Raw genomic sequence first — 19,237 nt, 5'->3', positions numbered from 1 at the left:
AAAATGCGGCCGGCGCGACCGGGATGCATTAAGTATGAAGCAAACCAAGTTAAAAGAATGCACCACTCGTGTTTGGTTCGATGCCACTTGCACAAGGTTCCCAAATGTGCTTTGCCGCGCAAATCACGTGCTTGCATTTTAGGTCTGCACAAACAGACTGCAGACATACACAAGCGCTCAAAGCGATGTCTTTTTGTTCTTGTTTCGCTGCCACACGCTATAATGATCAACCAACTAGCCCACCAGTACATTTCAAGCTATTACACATTGGTTGTTACGGAGAGATTAGGGTTGGGAGTACCTCCATACTTTGTCTACGTCATGCAACGAAAATAAAGGAATAAATTATGACATCGTCCTATCTAATCTTGTCCGAATAGGTATCCCACATCGTTTCAGCCTATGCCGAGTGAGAAGCTAGAAAAAACAAAAAGGCCTAATCTCGGGTGCGGAAAAGAAAAGCTGGAGGAGGCCTACAAATGTCAGTTCCATCACTCTGCTCTCAATCATCGGGCATTCCAGCTATGACGCGAAGCCTTCGGTCGTGACAGGGCACCAAAGAAATAGACAGGACGCCGTGCTCTTGCTATTTTCTGCCAAACCCTCCAGAGTATAGAGGCGCGAGTCGGTCTGGCTGGATCTCGTGTATAAGCAATTGACAGGGTGGTTGGCCCTCGTTCCACGCGGTACGGGCACTTCGCTTTGCGAAGCGCTTGCGGTGCAACCGAAGCAGCACGCAAGACTTTTGTTCGATGCCTGAACACTCGCTTGTGTTGCAGTGTATTCGTTCATTCCTGAAGAGCCCTTCACCATGCAGGTATGGGCGTCTCAGACGGGAAAGTGCGGCGCGCGCAGTTCCTCGCGATGACGATAGCGCCTGCAAAATATAGCACTGACGTACACGCCGCGAAAAACAATTGGAAATTAAAGCTCCCGCTGCCCTTCTGGTCACGTCGCTTGATTTCATTTATTGGTTATTATTCTTCGGCAATCTTTCATTTATGCAATCAAATTTTATATAGTTTTGATGTTCTGAAGGATATTCGACAGTGGGCGCCAACGGGTTGACTAATTGATTCGGAAGCCTCGAAGACAAGGAAATTTCCCGACATTTTACTGTTTAGAAGACGCCTAAGAGGAAGCGAGGAGCTTAAAGGCTCATTGTCTTTTGTATAAATGCATGGTCAATGAGAAATCGTTTCTCTTGGCTACTAATGAATCAGGTGAGTGTTAATGCATTTAAAAGAAAATGTTATCTGCAGTGACCGACTGTATGTAGTAGACTTTTCCCTGAGACTCGATCTTTTGTGAAAAATAGCAGAAAGCTTGCAAAATATTAAAAAAAACGAAACTATAAATTTACATCTTTGTAACTCAAAAGACAGAGGTGGTATCAAGGTTTCTTCAACTACACATTATTATTATTATTAGTATTATTATTATTATTATTATTATTATTATTACTATTATTATTATTATTATTGTGGGGTCCCTCAAGGGTCGGTATTAGGCCCGCTCTTATTTTTAATTTACGTTAATGATGTCTCTTTTGCCATTCGTAATTCTTTCCTCTTGTATGCCGATGACATCAAGATATCTAAGAAAATTCATTCAGTTAACGACTGTCACTGGCTGCAGTCAGATTTGTGCTCTTTTTCCGAATGGTGCAACGGCAACAACCTTTCTCGGAATACCTCAAAGACCAAATTTATGAGTATCACTCGCAAAACATCTAGCATGTCATTTTTAAATGCGAAGGATTTTTTAGCGAACCCAAGGCACTTTGAGCGTTTCCATCCATCCATCCTATCTATCTATCTATCTATCTATCTATCTATCTATCTATCTATCTATCTATCTATCTATCTATCTATCTATCTATCTATCTATCTATCTATCTATCTATCTATCTATCTATCTATCTATCTATCTATCTATCTATCTATCTATCTATCTATCTATCTATCTATCTATCTATCTATCTATCTATCTATCTATCTATCTATCTATCTATCTATCTATGTCTGGGTGCTCTCGTGATCGCCTCCTTAGGTTAATATAGACCAAAATTGGCATGGGACGGTAAAAGGGTTTGACAAATATAAGTCTGGTCATGACATGAATAACGTGAAAATCCTGCCGCGTACGCCGTCAGAACCTTTCCCCAGACACGTGTGGCACATACCCGTATACCATGGACCACGGTAAGCGGATATGTGCCACAGGTGATTGACAGTTTATATCTTCCCACGAACGGCGAGAACAGACATAGGTAATTTAAATCCGAGAGCGTGAAGAAAAACCGACATCGGCAGCGTCGACAGGATGAATGCAAAGAATAAAAATCAGGATCTCAGCAGGAATTGAACACAAGCATTCTGCGTGGCAGTCGGGTATTCTACAACAGAGCCACGCCACGTCTTGAAACTGCTTTGGAAGAAGACCCTATGCAGGCGTAAGGTCGGTGCAGCGTCAATTGTGGTTGCAGTGCTGGCTATCTAATTTTACAACAAAGCAGTAAACATTACGTATGTACTCCTATGATACAGGCGTCATGCCGAGTTAACATCAGTTGTGGTTCCGGTGTTGGCTCCGCTTTCATAGAAGTCTAATAAATATTACATTTGTATTCCTATGAATCAGCAAGCAATATTCAAGCGTTGCTCGACCTTGGAGGAATACGCTAACGAAAGTTACTATGATATGCACACCATCGCACCGTAAACTGTACTTCGTTTCGATAATATATATACTCTCGTCTGTGCTCTAAAGTGAGTGCTAACGTTACGTCAGACCATAAGTTACCCTTCAAACGCCAGTGTACCCGGCGTGACTGGGAAGGCCACGATGTGCAAACTACTACGCTTACAAAAATACGTCGATACACCTCGTAACGCTTGGCTCAAAGCCAAAAAATGCAGCATAGACAATTACTCGCTCATTGCTTCGCATGAAACCGATTCCCACAAGGCGTGGGATCTGCGGAATTTTTTTATTGATTTATTTTTGCGTACGCCAGCACAAAGACCTGACGGTTGTTCCTGTGCACGTTATATAAACGATTGATTAATAATAATTGTTGGGGTTTAACGTCCCAAAACCACGATATTGTTATGAGAGACGCCGCGGTGGAGGGCTCCGGAAATTTCGACCACCTGGGGTTCTTGAACTTAACCTAAATATAAGCACACGGGCCTCAAGTATTTTCGCCTCCATCGAAAATGCGGCCGCCGCGACCGGGATTCGATCCCGCGGCCTGCGGGCCAGCAGCCGAGTACCATAACCACTATAGTGGTTATGGTGGTCGACTATAGACCACCGTGGTGGGTAGACACAGACGCTGTATATGTCGTTACAGAGATCACAAGTTAAACAGGATAATCCCTGCTACCGATAGTTTTTGGATATCAGCGATGACGATGTTATAAACACAGAAAGTACTCCACAGTAAGACATGGCGGCCTTAGGAGGAAAATGTGGCAGCTTTTGTGCGGCGCCGCACAAAAGCTGCCGCTGAGAAAAAAAAAATAACACGGTTCTTCGTATACTGTTGGTTGGAACGGAGAAGACCGGTGTTAGCCGAGATGATAATGCCACCTTATGGATAATATGGTTAACATTATACGCGTATTGAAAATCTTGTCAACTTCCATGGGTACGTTTACGACTGTTCTGAATAGACGACTATTGGTTGACTGAACGATTGCATTTTTAGGTGAAATCAACTAACTGCTCGATAAACGAATTTACGGAATACGTACAGCCGGTTAATTTGCTCTGGCACCTCGATTTCGTTTAACAAATATTAGTGTGACATCACTTAAAGCTATCACGACAATAATTATTCTCTCATGGAAATGTGCAAGTCACTGCTTCTGTTTATTCAGAAACGTTTCATTCCTTGGCGGACCACATGCAGTTGAAGGCAGTGACGCTTTTTGTTTGCACACCGACACAATAGTTTGTAAAGGCTGCGCAGTGTCACTGTGAGGCTAACTACAGTGACAGAGAAAAAGGCGTAAGGCGGATCCATCAGCAGGGATGTCTGATCGAGACCCGAGCCCCATTAGATGCGGCCGAGAAAATTATGACACGGGCGAGTGTCCTGAAAGCCTAGGACCGGCGTGCGAGCCCTTCCTCCTGTATCGCCTCCGGACATTGACCACGTGACAAGTGTTGGCCATTCGAAGCTAGCGCCAGCTAGAAGTGGAACATGAAACCTCACCGTCATAGTGGTGGTCACTATAGAGCGGGTTGATTAAGCAACAGCCATTCAAAGAAGCCTACGCTCGCTAGGTAGACTGCGGTAAAAACTGTGTACGCTCGCTCCGATTACAGAGTGGGCTGACCGGTAGCTTGCGCTAGCTACATTATGCAGGGCCCGTATTCTCAAACGATCGCGAATAGCGATAGTATCGCGTTTGGTGACGTAAAATCTGATGCGTTCAATAACTGAACAAACACTTGCCTGTGACGTCATTGTTGCACTGGCCGTTGGTGTTACGAATGTCTCACAACACATGAGTGAATGTACTGTATACGAGCGCATTGCTACCCGAGTGCGGTGTTTTCGAGTGTATGCTGGCTTCTACGCAGTGGCCAGGCTTGGGTGTGGCTACTTGAAATAGAGGACGTGTTGAAAGTGCTTTCAACGTTATTTCGTGCAATTGTTTAGTGCACAGTATAATATTTAAAGAATGAAACTTTGTGTCAAACATATTTTCTTTGAAAGTTTAACACGGCGTACTCAGAGAGTTCAGCTGGGGCCGTATACTCAAAAGGCGACAATCGCTAAAGTATCGCCTTTGGTGCGCGCTGATTGGCTCTTGACCGAAACAGGAAAAGTGAGGGCGCCATCTAGTACTTCCGTCGACGTGACGGTGCTCTACGGCGCTCCTGCAATGCCTGGAATAAACGAACACACCTTATCACCGTCGGTTGGTGGTGAAGACTAGCATTTCAGCGACGTAGGCGGTAGCTTCTAGTATTCAATCCTCGGCGGATGTACGCAGCATTTTTTGCGCTGGAGCTTTCTGCGAGCATTACCTTTGGGTGTTATCAGTACTCGTTCTTTGCTAGCGGCTGTTTTTTTCGTGGTTTGAACGTCCCAGGAACATGAACCGTGCGTTGCTCGCGTGGCTTATCGCGAGCCGGCAACTTGCTGAGATGTTGCGACGATATCGCTGCGGCGGCACACTACAGGAACTCTTTCATGCAATGTTGCATTCTTTAAATATTATACTGTGCATTAAACAATCGCGCAAAAAAACGTTGAAAGCACTTTTAACACGTCCTATATTTGAAGTAGCCACAGCCAAGCCTGGCCACTGCATAGAAGCCAGCATACGCTCGGAAATGCCGCCCTCTGGTCACTCTGCGCTCGTACGGTACACTCACTCCTGTGTTGTAAGACATTCGTAACACCAACGGCCAGTGCAACAATGACGTCACAGGCAAGTGTTTCTTCAGTTATTGAACGCATCAGATTCTACGTCACCAAACGCGATACTATCGCCTTTTGCGATCGTTTGAGAGTACGGGCCCTGTATAGTGTGCCGCCGCAGCGATATCGTCTCAATATCTCAACATGTTGCCCGCGCACGATAAACCACGCGAGCAACGCACGTTTCATGTTCCTGGAACGTTCAAACCACGAAAAAACACGCGCTGGCAAATAACGAGTACTGAAAACACCCCAAGGTAATGCTCGTTGAAAGCTTCAGCGTAAAAAAATGCTGCGCACATCCACCGAGAATTGAATACTAGAAGCTACCGTCTGTGTCACTGAAATGCTAGACTTCACCACCAAACGATGGTGATAAAGTGTGTTCGTTTATTCCAGACATGTCAGGAGCGCCGTAGAGCACCGTCACGTGGACGGAAATACTAGATGGCGCCCTCACTGTTCCGGTTTTGCTGACTAGCCAATCAGCGCGGACCAAAGGCGATACTTTTGCGATTGTCGCCTTTTGCGATCGTTTGAGAATACGGCCCCTGGGGCAAGCCGAGGGAAAGAGCCGAGTTCCCAGCAAGAAAAACGCAGCACAATCGTGCAAGCGCGTCGCGTCGGTGACGTGTAGCAACACCGGCCACCGACATGGCCTCGGCATGCGCTCCGCTCGACTCTCTATTGCAACAGTCACGCACCTCAGGCCATTAAATTTCCTGCAGAGTGCAAAACAGCTACTTGTACCGTAACCTTGAACCCGTGCTGCGTCTTTGAATGAGCGTTGAAACATAGCAACGCGAATCGAAGCTCACAGTCCACACAACGCTACAGATGCAAGCAACTGCGGAAAGTTAGACGGGTGAAAGGCCAAAGGATGGAAAATTATAACGGTGTGCGCATAAGCTCCGGTGCTTAGGGCAAAACCCCTCAAATGATGGTGTCTGTTCTTGATTCAAGTGGAAGGCCGCCGGGGGTTTACGCGAATAACATCGAGGTCAAATGTTAACACCTCTGCCCAACGCGACAAGCCGACAGTATACGTGACTAAACACTTGCCAGCTTATTGTGGAGTCTCGTGTTATATATAACACAATGACCTTTAAGGTATATACGAAAATGCGTAAAGTTTTCGGCCGTGTACAATGCAACAGCTATTTTCTTGAGCAGTTTTTGATGCGCCGAACTGTTTTGTTTATGCCTGGTTTAGCGAAGTTGGCATCAAAGGCATGAAGTCGGCCTTCTTTCCTTTCGCGCGTCTTTCGGATCAATGTTTTGTTATTTTCTTCTTTTTTATTCACGCCGATGCCCTTGTACAATGAGTCCGAATTTAAGTCGAATGAGGCAAACGGTCCTTTTTGTGACGATGCCCGCGTCGTCCGTTAAAAGACAAAAAAGAACGCGCTGCGGTATTTTTAGAAGCGCGTCGCCCATTAAGCTGCAGGTGTTTCCTCCTTCGAGAAATGGAATCCGCTGATCAGCACTCTGCGGCTGTAGTTCGATATATCTTAGTATGCGCATGAGATCAAAGCGCAGCAGCCAGTAAAACCCGTCGACGTCCGATTGCGTTTTCAGCTCGCACAAGCCATCGCTCGCTCTCGCTCTCTCACCTTGAACTTAACTGCCGCTGAATCGAGTCGAATACCGAAGTGGCGGAAAAAGTATTAGCGGTGTTAAAGGGGGCAGGACAAGGAACACAATGTATCCGTGAACATCAACTGAATTTCACTTCTGAAAATGAATTAGGAGGTCAAAAATGCGACAAGAAAGCGATAACCCCAAAGCAAAAGTCACCACCGGCCAATACACTCACACACGCTACGGATTCTTGTACTCGGGTATTAATTTCCTTATCTGGATACTCGTATCAAAGAATTGCTTACTATCGGCTGGTTTTTTAATGCAAAAGTCTTCACAAGCAGTTTCTTTTCTGCGTACACCACTTCGCTACGCATAGACGCGTAAACGGCAGGGTGCAGTAATATAGTTTATTATATACGCACATGCGATCAACACACATACGTCTTGCTTGATAGCTCTGATTATTTTTTTCTTTAATTGGTGCTTTTAAGCAGGCAGTTATTGGTTTAATAGCTATATACAGCCTACATGTCTTCCTGCTTTGTCATTATATCATAAATAAGAAAAATTGCTTAGGCCAATCCAGGCCAAATTCGTTTCAGGAACCGAAACTTCATGTAACGCAAGCAGTAATACTCACGCTATAGCAGCACACTTATTTGCATTTCGTCGTTAAGTTAGACTGCATCCTTCGCAAGGGGTAATAGCTGCAGTGCGAAACAGTAACAAAGCGGGAACAGGGTGCACGGAGGCAGGTACGGTGTGACGTCCGCCAATATTACAGCATGTAATTACAGCGGGTCATATAATTACACGCAGTATACACGCATTGGTAAAAGTGCGCACGAGCCCGCGGCCCTTGGGGACTCGTTGATATTTGTGTTACTTTCACGTCCAACTTTCTTTTTTTTTTTTTCCTAGTCTCGCTTCGGCGCGGGTGAAAAGCCACACGACCTCGACCAAAGTAAGCGCGCGTTGAAAGTCAGGCTGCGCGTGGACGTATGCCGATCACGCGACGCATCTTCGCATCCATCGCCGGATGTCACCGGGGCTATAACTCGCCGGAAAAATCGCCGAACAACGTCCTCTTTTCAGAGCCCAAGGCGGCGAGGAAATAAACATGTATGGCTCGTAACGATCGCTTAATTCGTCGAGCTGGCGAAAGCCTTTAACGCCTGTACGCTGTTATGGTATACCGCGCGCATCACACAGCTTGGCAAAGATGACCCCTTCATTCTCTCTCCCTCTCTCTTGTCGTCATGCGACTTGAACCGAGGTAGATATACACGCATGCTTCCGCAAAGGCTATCCGACAATGCCTAAGTAAATAGAATTCACTCGAGACATACGATTCAGCCGTGTTGATAGGACATTAAAAAAAAAAGCCCCGTAACTAACAATTTTAGGCGACTAATTAACGGTCACGCGTCAATTAATTGGTTAGCTGGACGAAATAGGCGGTAGATTGCAACGAGGAACCTGCAGCTGTTCCTCGCGCATGCGTAACCTGCAAACAAAGCAATTACTATACCGATAAGAACATAATCCGAGCGCTAAAAATACTCCTGCATGCACATACGTCATCGACGGTTCGCGTGAGGTCAAGGACGAGGACGAGTGTTCGTTGTCTTTTTACTCATATGTGTGTTTTTTTTTTCGTTGCGCTTAAATTTTGTTTCGTTCATGGCACTCCTTAATCCTGAATCCCTTATGCCATAAAGCACTGCCAATTTTATTAAATTTCGACTTTAGCGTATGTTTCGCTAACTCGCTCGAACACAAGTCATATACCGAAGTAGTGTGGTTATCGCAGATTTTCACGTCATTTTCGCTGGCTAATTCCATGCGACAATTTAATAATAAGACCCCCCCCCCTCCCCACCCACCCCGCCTTTTCGCTAGGTCTTAAATTGACGAATATTGCGGCTGCGTGTTATCTTATATTGTTACGGACCCTTTAGGTGTATTTCCATCGGGTTTATTTTTTAATTTATTTTTGTGTGTCAAGGTTTGGTGTAAACGGCTCCCAATCTGTCGCCAATGTTCCCATCTTTCACATCCAATAAAGAAAAACTCGTCCTGAAGTGCGCCTTTTAAATAGTATATTATGGGGCTCTGCGGGGGACACTTCACAGTATATTCTATGTGGCTGTCAAAACATATTTGAATGTTTAATTAAGACGCTCCGTTTTTTTTTTTACCCCTCCGAAATGAAATACGAGGGTTATTCAAAAAGTAAGGGCCGTTTGGTCCCCAAAAAATAAATATTCGTTAGCGAAAGTCTTCATTGGCTGGTTTAGTTTAGCACAAGTGTACTTCACTTTTCTACATAATCACCGTTAAATTCTTAGCACTTTTCGTAGCGCTGCACCAGTTTCTTTAGTCCCTCTGCATAGAAGTTCGCCGCCTGGGAATTCTTTGCTCTTTGAGTTGGTCGGTAAGCATTTTTAGTACCCACCTTGCACACACTGTCATATCTGGGCTCTTCAGTTACAATCGTGCAACTTGTAGGGCGGCTGACAAGAGAAAATTAATCCGACAGACGACTAACTGTCAGTCGTCGATCTAATCGCAATGCCCGATCCACTTGTTGAACAGTTTCATTGGTCTGGATTCTGGCCCTTGCGCTCCGCTCTTAGTCGTGCACATTTGTGCGGTCATTTGTGAAGTCTTGACACGATTTTATTACCTTTCCTTAACTCATCCCTTCATGTCCATAAACTATAGGCACAATTCCGCATAAATTTGAGAAGCTGATGATCCTTTTGCAAGGAAAAATTGAATTACAGTTCGCACTTCACAACAGGCGCGAGCGACGATTTTCGCAGATATTGTCGTGTGCTTTCCCCGACAAGCAGACGACTACTGAGTCGGAACAATAACTTCAGTACCTTCGCGAGGAATTAACGGATGGCGCTGCACAATTAAACCTTCATTCTAACGTGTAAGTACTTAAATATTATCAAACGGCCCTTACTTTTTGAACAGCCCTCGTAAATTGAAGTAAACGTGAGGATAGCCCATGCTTTTACTTCAATTTATTTATTATAAAGCTCGCACTTTCAACTGTCATGCACGTGCGCAGCCTGCGGAAGTGTACGGTGCCTTGCAGATGCAACCACGTTCTTATCGTCGGGAATGCCCCACGGCACGCGAAGCGTCGCCTCTTTGGGACGTGCCGTTGCTTTCAGCGAACGTAGACGAGTATTGCGCCAGCGCTTTGGAAGCCCGACAGACAACAAACAGCGCGTCTGCTGAACGAGCAACCTTCCCCCCGCTCAGACTTGTGTACACCTAACTTAAACCACGCTGCTTTCGCCTTCGTGCTTCCGTGGCTCTTGTGTCCGTGTGAGATAAGGTTGTTTCGCTTGGAGTACGGGACACTCGAGAGGCACCTCATTTTAAACTGCCGAAGAGCGTTTAAATTTTCTTTTGTGCGCGAACTTCAAAACACGCCCCATTGTTTATCATTCATTTAGTTCTAATAGCTTACGTTACGACCATCGTTCCGATTGCAAATGTCGTGTCTGGGAAGAGGTGTAGCCGTCGCCATAACAAAAGCGCCTTCTTAAATGCAGACAATTATAAAGAAATCGTCTCTTCAAGTTATTGTATCGCCAGTGCTATTCAAAGTAAACTGTTATTTGCATCCACCCCCCCCCCCCCCCCCCCACTTTCCTAACGCGGAGTAGCAGGCCAGAAGATCGATTCAGGCCGACCTCTCAGCTTTTCTGCCACAATAAACCTTTCTCTCTTTGTTATTTGCAAATACTTTAAAAGGTAAGTGCTGACTGTAACTTTGAAGGGACACAAGAGTGGAAAAATAAGTGAGATTGATCAAATGTGACAACAGCCACAGCACTAGTGCAAAAAACTCTAGCGCGCACGTGTGTCTGTGCGTGTCTTTTCTAACTTGCCTAACTGTGAAGCTTGCCAAGTTGACAAAGAAGGGGTGTGAGGATGCTTCATTCGCGATCAATCACTCTGTACCTGCTTCCGGCGTTTGATCACTCGTCCAAAAAGGCGTGGAACTGTTGGTCACGCCGTGAAATAGCTGGCATATGCAGCCTGGTGCACTTACCTTTGCGGGCGGCTGTCCGCGCTGCGGCGCTTGAAAGACGAGCCATGCGAGGTGTTTAGACAGCTCGATCATGGTTGCTGTAGTGCCATTGCAGCACCACTATTCCACTCGCACACAACTGGGGCGTTCTCTAAAACGGTTCGCCGCGCGGGCACTCAACGACAAACAGATGTCGGCTAGTTTGTCAGACACTGCACAGATTATGCATAGCGCGAACACGTGAAGGCTGGTACGAGACGCGTCACAACGCTTACAACTGCGACTTAATTCCGCCGTGCTTCTGGCTGATGCCGAAGGAAACAGCCATAAGACACAGCGCACGTGCCAAATTCGCCGTAGATACAAGAGCAGGAAAAATAGCAGGCAGTTCGAATCTTTCTTTTTCTACTTTGCCTAGAAAACACGAAAGCAGTTTGTTATCGGTGAGGGTATCAGGAATACTGCCCGCACAGCTATTATCGCGCTCATTCCTTCGGTTTCCATTATGTATGTCGTCAACTGATTACGCCTCCTTGCTATGACCCTGTCGTTTGAAAATTCAGGCACGCAAGCACACTGCTTGCGACGAATTGCCACACAGCCAGAGACAGGATTCCTGGCGTCATAGTTGTGCTCTTTCGCCCTTTCATTGAGGCAACGTCCGGTCTTACCGACGCGGATTGGCCACGCGATAACGGAATCGAGTGTACACACCGGTTTCACACTGAGCGAAACGGCCGTGGTGCTTGTTTGAGCGACCACTTGTTTCCATGCAGTGTACAAAACAAGTAAACAACACAATCGTGAAGGACGTTTCGTTGCCATAAACACATAAATCTAAATTCTCATAGACATCTCATATCTACTATCTGCAGAAAGAAACCCGTGGTCTGCATCGCCAGCTTCATATACCTCCCTGCGTCCTTATTGAACACAAGGCCAGACAACTTGCATCCGCGTGGTACACAATCAGCATGTGTGCCTGTCAGTTAAAAAGAACGAACTCATGTTCACTCTAATAGTCGTTCATATATCGCCTCCAAGTACTTTTAATTCTCGAAGATTAAAGCATATAATGACCGTATGTCCTTCTCCATGGGTCATTATAGGAGATTTTAATGCGCATCATCACGCTTGGGGAAGACAAACGCAAGAGGACGAAGATTGGCAAGTTTCGTCTATAATAATGGCTTTTCTCTCCTGAATGACGGCAGCCCGACTTTTCTTCGAGATGTGACATACGGTAGCTGCCTTGAGCGTATACCTTCGTCTCCAGCTCATTCACCAGATGTGTTAGATGGTCTTCGGATATTGAGACAAAAGGAAGCGATCACATTCCTACCTATCTTCATATCAAAGGGCTCTCCAGGTCTTGTCTGCAGTAGACCGTTAGAATGACTAACTGAGCCACTTTCAAGTGTGGTGTGGAAGATGTTTGCCAAGCGGGCCTAAGTGCACAATGCAAGACGCAACGTCCACGATCGCGATTACTTCCAAGCGAGACGATTTTGATACAGAATTGGAACGACCTTGAGCGTTTCGCCCCTGTGCAGAACGACAATACCGGCGTACCAAGTCCATAGATGACCGTAGGACAGCCAGGTGAATGCAAAAGAAAATTCAGCCTCTCAGCGGTGGACAACGTTTTGCCAGACATTAGACCCCCTCAAGCCCCTTTCTCAGATCTGGAGAACGATGCGTGGTTTGCGTTGCCTTCCTGAAGGGCGGTTTCCTTTCAAGGCGCTGGCGCTCTTTCAAAAGCGGCAAGACATTGAAGTCGCAGAAGACTTTTGCGCGAGGATCGCTGACCAAGCTGTTCGTCCAGATCCTCCTGCCCGAAGGGTCATCCCTCATTCCCGTGATTGCCGAATGGGCCTTCCTTTTACGATTGAGGAGCTTGAGGCAGCACTGGCTCTATGCAGGCGTTCTTCATCTCCGGGCTCAAATGGCATATCATACCGACTCTTGTGCAATCTTGGGGAGGCCGCGCGGGGAGCACTACTGTGACTCTACAACAAATCGTGACAAGAGGGCAACGTTCCTGACGAATGGAAGACAAGCCGATTAGTACCACTCCTGAAACAAGGGAAGTCCCCGCTTGAACTTGCCTCGTACCACCCTATTGCACTGGCCAGCTGCGTGGGGAAATGGAACGAATGACCTACCGCCTGTAGTGGTATCTTGAAGACTACAATGTCTATCCGAACTCTATGGCTGGTTTCCGACGTGACCGTTCATGCAAAGACAATGTTCTTGATCTCGTTACGTATGTTCAACAGCAGAGATCACGTAAGCGACTATCTGCAGCATTGTTCTTGGATGTGAAAGGCGCATATGATAATGTTCAGCAAGAGGCCATTCTCTATGCACTTGAGGTGGTTGGACTTCGGGGTCGAGTTCTTCGATGGATTGGTAGCTACCTGGCTGCAAGGTCATTCTTTTTGTCGACCGACGACGGCCCAACCACACGGCGCTATACCTGCCTAGGCGTTCCTCAAGGCGGAGTACTAAGCCCCATACTATTGAACATCGCCCTCATTCAACTTGTCGAATACCTACCAAGTACGATCAAGATATGCATATACGCAGACGACATATATGTCTGGACTTAGCCGTTACACGAACTCAAATACGTGCGAGACTTAAAAAGGCTGCAACTTTGACAGCGCGCTACCTCAGCAAACAAGGCCTCAAGATATCTCCGGAAAAATGTGAATTAGTGGCATTCACGCGCAAACCAATGACACCCTATGCCATTTCTATTGACGGGCAGACAATTTCATATGCTAGAACCTACAAATTTCTGGGTATAATTATTGACAGAAATAGTTGGAGCCCGTATGTCACCTGCTTGAAGAAGCGCCTGACGGCAATCGCCCAACTGTTCAAGTTAACGGGTGGGAAAACCTGAGGTATGTTGGTAGATGCAATGTTAGAAATGTACAGAGCACTCTTTCTCGGGTTTCTGAGATATAGTATGCCTGCACTAACCAACACTTGCAAGACAAATCTTCGCGCTTTGCAGGCTGCACAAGCTCAGGCACTCAGAGATTTGATTGCCTTGTTCTGCCCAAATGTGCGCCAACAGAGGGGACTATTGCCATCGCCAAGGACAAACCAATACAAACGCACATTGCGGTGGAAGCCTTCAGAGCTCACATCGGGTATTTTGCTCGAGCTCATAGCCACCACCTTGCAACACTGCCCTCAGAAAGGCCGAAAGCATCATACTGCGCAACTATCTCGAGATATTCCGCCAACCCTCCGTCAGGCTTCACCCCGCATCCAAACCATAGATTCCACCTTGGTGTTTGATTCGTCCTGCAGTGTACCTCAGTGTACTAGGAATCAGGAAAAATCGGAGCTGTCATTGCCTGTCCTGAAACAGCTATATCTGCTTCTACTGCACGAGAAGTACACCGACCAAGTACACCGACCACGTACATACATAGACCACCCAACAACATTGATGGATGAAGAACTCGCAGCTCTTCGCGCTGCACTTGGTGTTGTCAATCGCGAACAACCGAAGCGATGGTCGATTTTCAACGACTCCAAAGCAGCCCTACAATCTCTGCTATCGGCCCTGTGGCATGGACCGTACGAACAACTGGTATTCGAAATCAGGCACCTCATTCATGCGTCATCTGAGAAAGGACACCAAGTGACATTTCAATGGTTGCCAAGTCACTGCGGCGTGATTGGCAACGAACATGCCGATAATGCTGCTCGGTCAGCTTTGCAAGGCGACAAGGAAGAGGCTATACCCCTTTCAATGTCTGATGCTGCTGCCATTCTTCGAATGATCGCAAAGGACATTACGTAATCCACAACTACTACGTTAAGTAGCCAAAGCTATCGGCCACACCACCTGAATGCGTTGCTACGGTTTCAAATACAAACTGGACTCCGCCGAAGAGAGGCCACTCTGCTGTGCCGATTATGGGTAAGAGTGGCTTTTACAAAGTCATTTTCGTTTCGTATATGGATGGCCGACAACGCTCTTTGCGACGCTTGCGGTAGCGAAGAGACTTTGCAGCATCTTCTGCGACTGTCCTCGCTACGCTGCGCAGAGACGATCACTCGCAATCGCTCTTGCTCGTCTTGACAACAGACCGATGTCGCTAGTAACTATCCTCCGATGTCATCCCGAAAAATTATCGCGAGTTCAAGCAACCAAGGCATTGTTAAAATTTCTAAGGACAACAGACTTGCACGAGCGGCTGTAGATTCATAACGATGCCGTATACCGCACAAGACTGCCGCGCTGCTCTGTGACGTTTTGCGTGTGTGCTCCCCCTCTCTTTCTATCTTTCTTTACTCTTCTTTCAATCTTCCCTTTCCCCTGTGCAGGGTAGCATAGCGGTTATGCTAAACTGGTTAACATCCCTGCCTTTCCTCTCTCTCTTGTTTTCCTTCCTTCCTTGCCGCAACATGAGACTTAAGGATCAGGTGTATCGCCGTGGTTAGTCAGGTCAACAAGATGAATAAAACTGCGATTCAAGATATCCCATGCCAGATCGTCTACGGTAGCAGAACTCACTTCATTCCAATGCTCTTCATCAACTGCACACCATTTAAGCGATAAGGAGAGTCCGAGTTAATGGGTCTTGTTCTCTGACACAAAACCAGCGTTATACAGTGCATGCAGTAGGTTTCCTGACACGTATCTCACGAACAGCTAACGCACGAAATAATAAAACTTGACTACCAAGTTAAACAAAAATGCAAACGATGTTTACTTTCAATGGTTAGCTGGTAATTGTGGGGTGCCGTGACAATCATTACTCAGGTAAAGCAGCTCGGGCATCACATCAAGAAGGGCACAGCGCTCCCATTCCGCTTTCCAGGACAGACGCTGCAAGCTGAAGCTTCCCCGCCTGCCACGTATACTCTCCATGTGATGGAGTGGAACACCCAAAGTATAAGAAGTATATGAGGCTACTACACCAATTGAATCTTACGCTGTAGCTCCGACTTATATCGGCACCTTATCGACGTGAAGCTTCGCTTCTCTACCGGCTTTGGTTGGGAGTCGCCTTCACGAAGGCGTCCACTACATTAATTGGAATGACCGACAGTGGAACTAGCGATGTCTGCGGCAGCGAAGAAAACAACGACCATTTATCCGGTCCGTGTCCTCGGCTTTAATCGCAAAGACAATCTCTGTCCAACTCATTGCGACGACTGGATGATCGGCCGCTCTCCGCTCAGATGCCACTCGAACGCCGTCCCCATCCCTCGTCGGATCACAAGGCAATGAAGGCAATTTTGTGCTTCTTGTGGACAGCCGGCCGGTGTGACTGCCTTTGACTGAGTGCTTCAGTCCGCGCCCTTGAGCAAATTCGCCACGTCTTTCTTTCCCCACCATGTCTCTAATCTTCCTATTTCCCTTTACCACTCATTCCCACAGCATAGCGCAGACAACGAGATGCTTTTCATGATAGCCTAGTTGCCACCACGATTCTACAGCTCAGGGTTGTACATTTCAAAGGCTGCTGGTGCTATGTTCTACTCCGCGATGTTCATCGCAAAAAAAAAAAAAGAGAGAGAGAACTACTGAAAGAGAAGTGAACATTAATTTCTTAATATGTATCGGGCAGGGTATATTCCGAAAAATTACCATCCTACGCCCTATTCGATACCGGCGCGGCCGCAGTCGAACTGGACATACGCTCTCAGCAGAGTAACACCATAGCCTTTGGGCTACTGCAGCGGGTGTATGATGCTTTTCGAGGAAAGACTCGGGAAGAGAGGCGTATGCACAGCGAAGCTAGACACATATCTTACGTGGAATACACCTATACCTCCTGGGCCACAGCAGCACATAGCCATCCTGAAAAATTAGCAAAGAAAGGGCAATTACATCTTCGCACATACTCAACTGAAAAATCAAATAAATAAAGGAGCTGCTGAATATAATTCGCTATTTTATTAGGAGCTATATGTGTTCCAAGAGCCTACATCATCATCATCAGGAGCCTACGTCACAGGCTTTAAAGGTAAAACTTTTTTTTTCGTGGTTTATTCTTTGATTACGGAGAACATACTTTGGCAGTCAACATTCAGCCCTCTACGTGAGCCTGTTGTCTAGAGTTTCGATCCAGCACGCATCCGAAGTTTATGGGCATATCCACGTATACGTCCGGCAGCAGCACTAATAGCAGCCACGTCAAATCCCGGAGGGGCTGGCAAATACAATTTGGAAAAATTTTCGCATTTCTCTGCTACGCACTCGGACCATTCGTCCCACGCGGACCCACGCGCGCAACAGGAATTCGAAAGCCGTTCGTCCAACACGGCTGCAGTCACAGTGGACGCGGAACTATTATACTTCGCCGTTTCCTGTAGCGATGTCTTCTCAGGCTTGCCAAGAGTCGCAACCAGCAAGATCCCAGCGCTCGCGTGGCAAGAGTCACGCATTCAACAAGGCTCATCAGCGTTAAGAAATCCCCCACCTTTCCAGCGGCAATGGCGTCAAGCGATAACTGAAAAGTCGAGTGTGGCGTCCGCAAGATGTATGTTTGAAACAAGAAGCGTTGCTTGTAGAGCCCTCAAAAAAGGTACGTGAGGCCCTAGAATGAGATCATGCAATACAAACAACTCTGTGCGAGTTACCCCATGAAATGAATCAATGCTAACTAATAAAGAAAGAGGAGACAGTGAAAGTCAGGTAGGTTAATCACCCTATACGCAATATAGGGAAGTGGAACATGCGGTAAAGAGAAGAAGAAACAAACGGCAGAAGAAGCAGGCAGAACGTAAATCTCACACACGGATGAGGGGCGGCATGCGAGACTAGCCTATTTCGTAGTCCCGTGTATTCACTGCAGGCAACAAGGCATAGTGCAGTGGCAGGCATTTAGCGCAGACGTCCGACGATTATGCAGGGGGGTCTCAGTTCTCTCATTAGTCTAGGCACGCCATTAGCAGCTTCCTTCGCCGAACGGACACCGCAGTGGTCTCGCGCGAGTAACGCCGGGGTCAAAGAGCGAGCGAAGTAAACAACACAAACCTGCAGCAGGGTCGCCAAATCAAGACGAAGTCAAGGAAAACGTGACGGTACGCGCTGTTAATCCGGTGGTCCCAACTCTTAACCTTCTCCTCTCTCGTATAAAATATCCAATCTATAGTCTCTGACTTTACCTCGTTCTATCCTCAGGAAGCGAATCGATAATCCGTATCCGTTAACGTAAACCGGCGTTTCCGTCCGATGATATATATGGGGAGCAGGAGTTTATTTCTTAAAACCGAGACATAAACAAAATCAGAAAAGACATGGAGCAGAAGCGCTTGTCCACTGGCCTAACTGTCACTGTTTCGGGGTCCTGACTCTGCAACGCTTCCGTTTGGGTATCGTTAGTATTATTTGCTACGCAAATAAACGATAACATCCACAAAGTAAAAAGTAATGTGGTAATGAAAAACCCACGTATTCGTAATTTATGGCTTTTTGCAGTGTCATTTACCAACGCTCCATTCATAAATAGGTTTCCTACTTGCGCAAAGCCCACTTTCGCCGTCTTGCCCTTGGTTGTAAGTAAAGGCTTATTTTTTTTTAACTCCGTTAATTTAGCTACCGCTGATGGTCGTCCGTGCAGCTAGTCGCGTGAGTTTAACGGCAGCAGCAACGTGCGCTGAATAATGCAAGAGTGCAGTGAAAAACCAGATTCATTAAGTCGAAGCGTTCCGCTACGGTGCACTCATGTACTCGCACTTTCTATATCCTTCTCTTTTTTTATCTGACATTCCATTCTATTCCCGCTCCTCGATGCAAGGCCTGTGCTTTCAGGAGGACTAAACGAATGCGCATGCCGTGAAAAGGCAGTGAGCGTTCGTCTTCCGACTTGGAAGGGCCGACGGGTCGTCCTGCGTGAGGGACAACCATGAATGAGCAACTGCGTCGTAACTCACTATGCAACATCTTTCCGTCTTCCTTGTCAGCCGGTTTTGTGTCCTCACGAAGAGCGACCATGGCAGTTACGTTCCGCTACAGAAGCCGTCTAGACCGCTGACCTTTTTCGTTTTCCTGTTTTTCCTGCTCATGTTTAGTCACCCGTAGGACCACTTCTATTTGGACATTGTGCAGCGCCGCTATTAGCCTATATACACAGCGGTCTCTATCAGTTCTGCTGCAGTGCACGTGCCCG

This window comes from Rhipicephalus sanguineus, chromosome 1, assembly GCF_013339695.2.
Source record: "Rhipicephalus sanguineus isolate Rsan-2018 chromosome 1, BIME_Rsan_1.4, whole genome shotgun sequence".
In the NCBI taxonomy this organism is placed as follows: domain Eukaryota; kingdom Metazoa; phylum Arthropoda; class Arachnida; order Ixodida; family Ixodidae; genus Rhipicephalus; species Rhipicephalus sanguineus.
Note: the sequence above shows the minus strand (reverse complement) of the source record.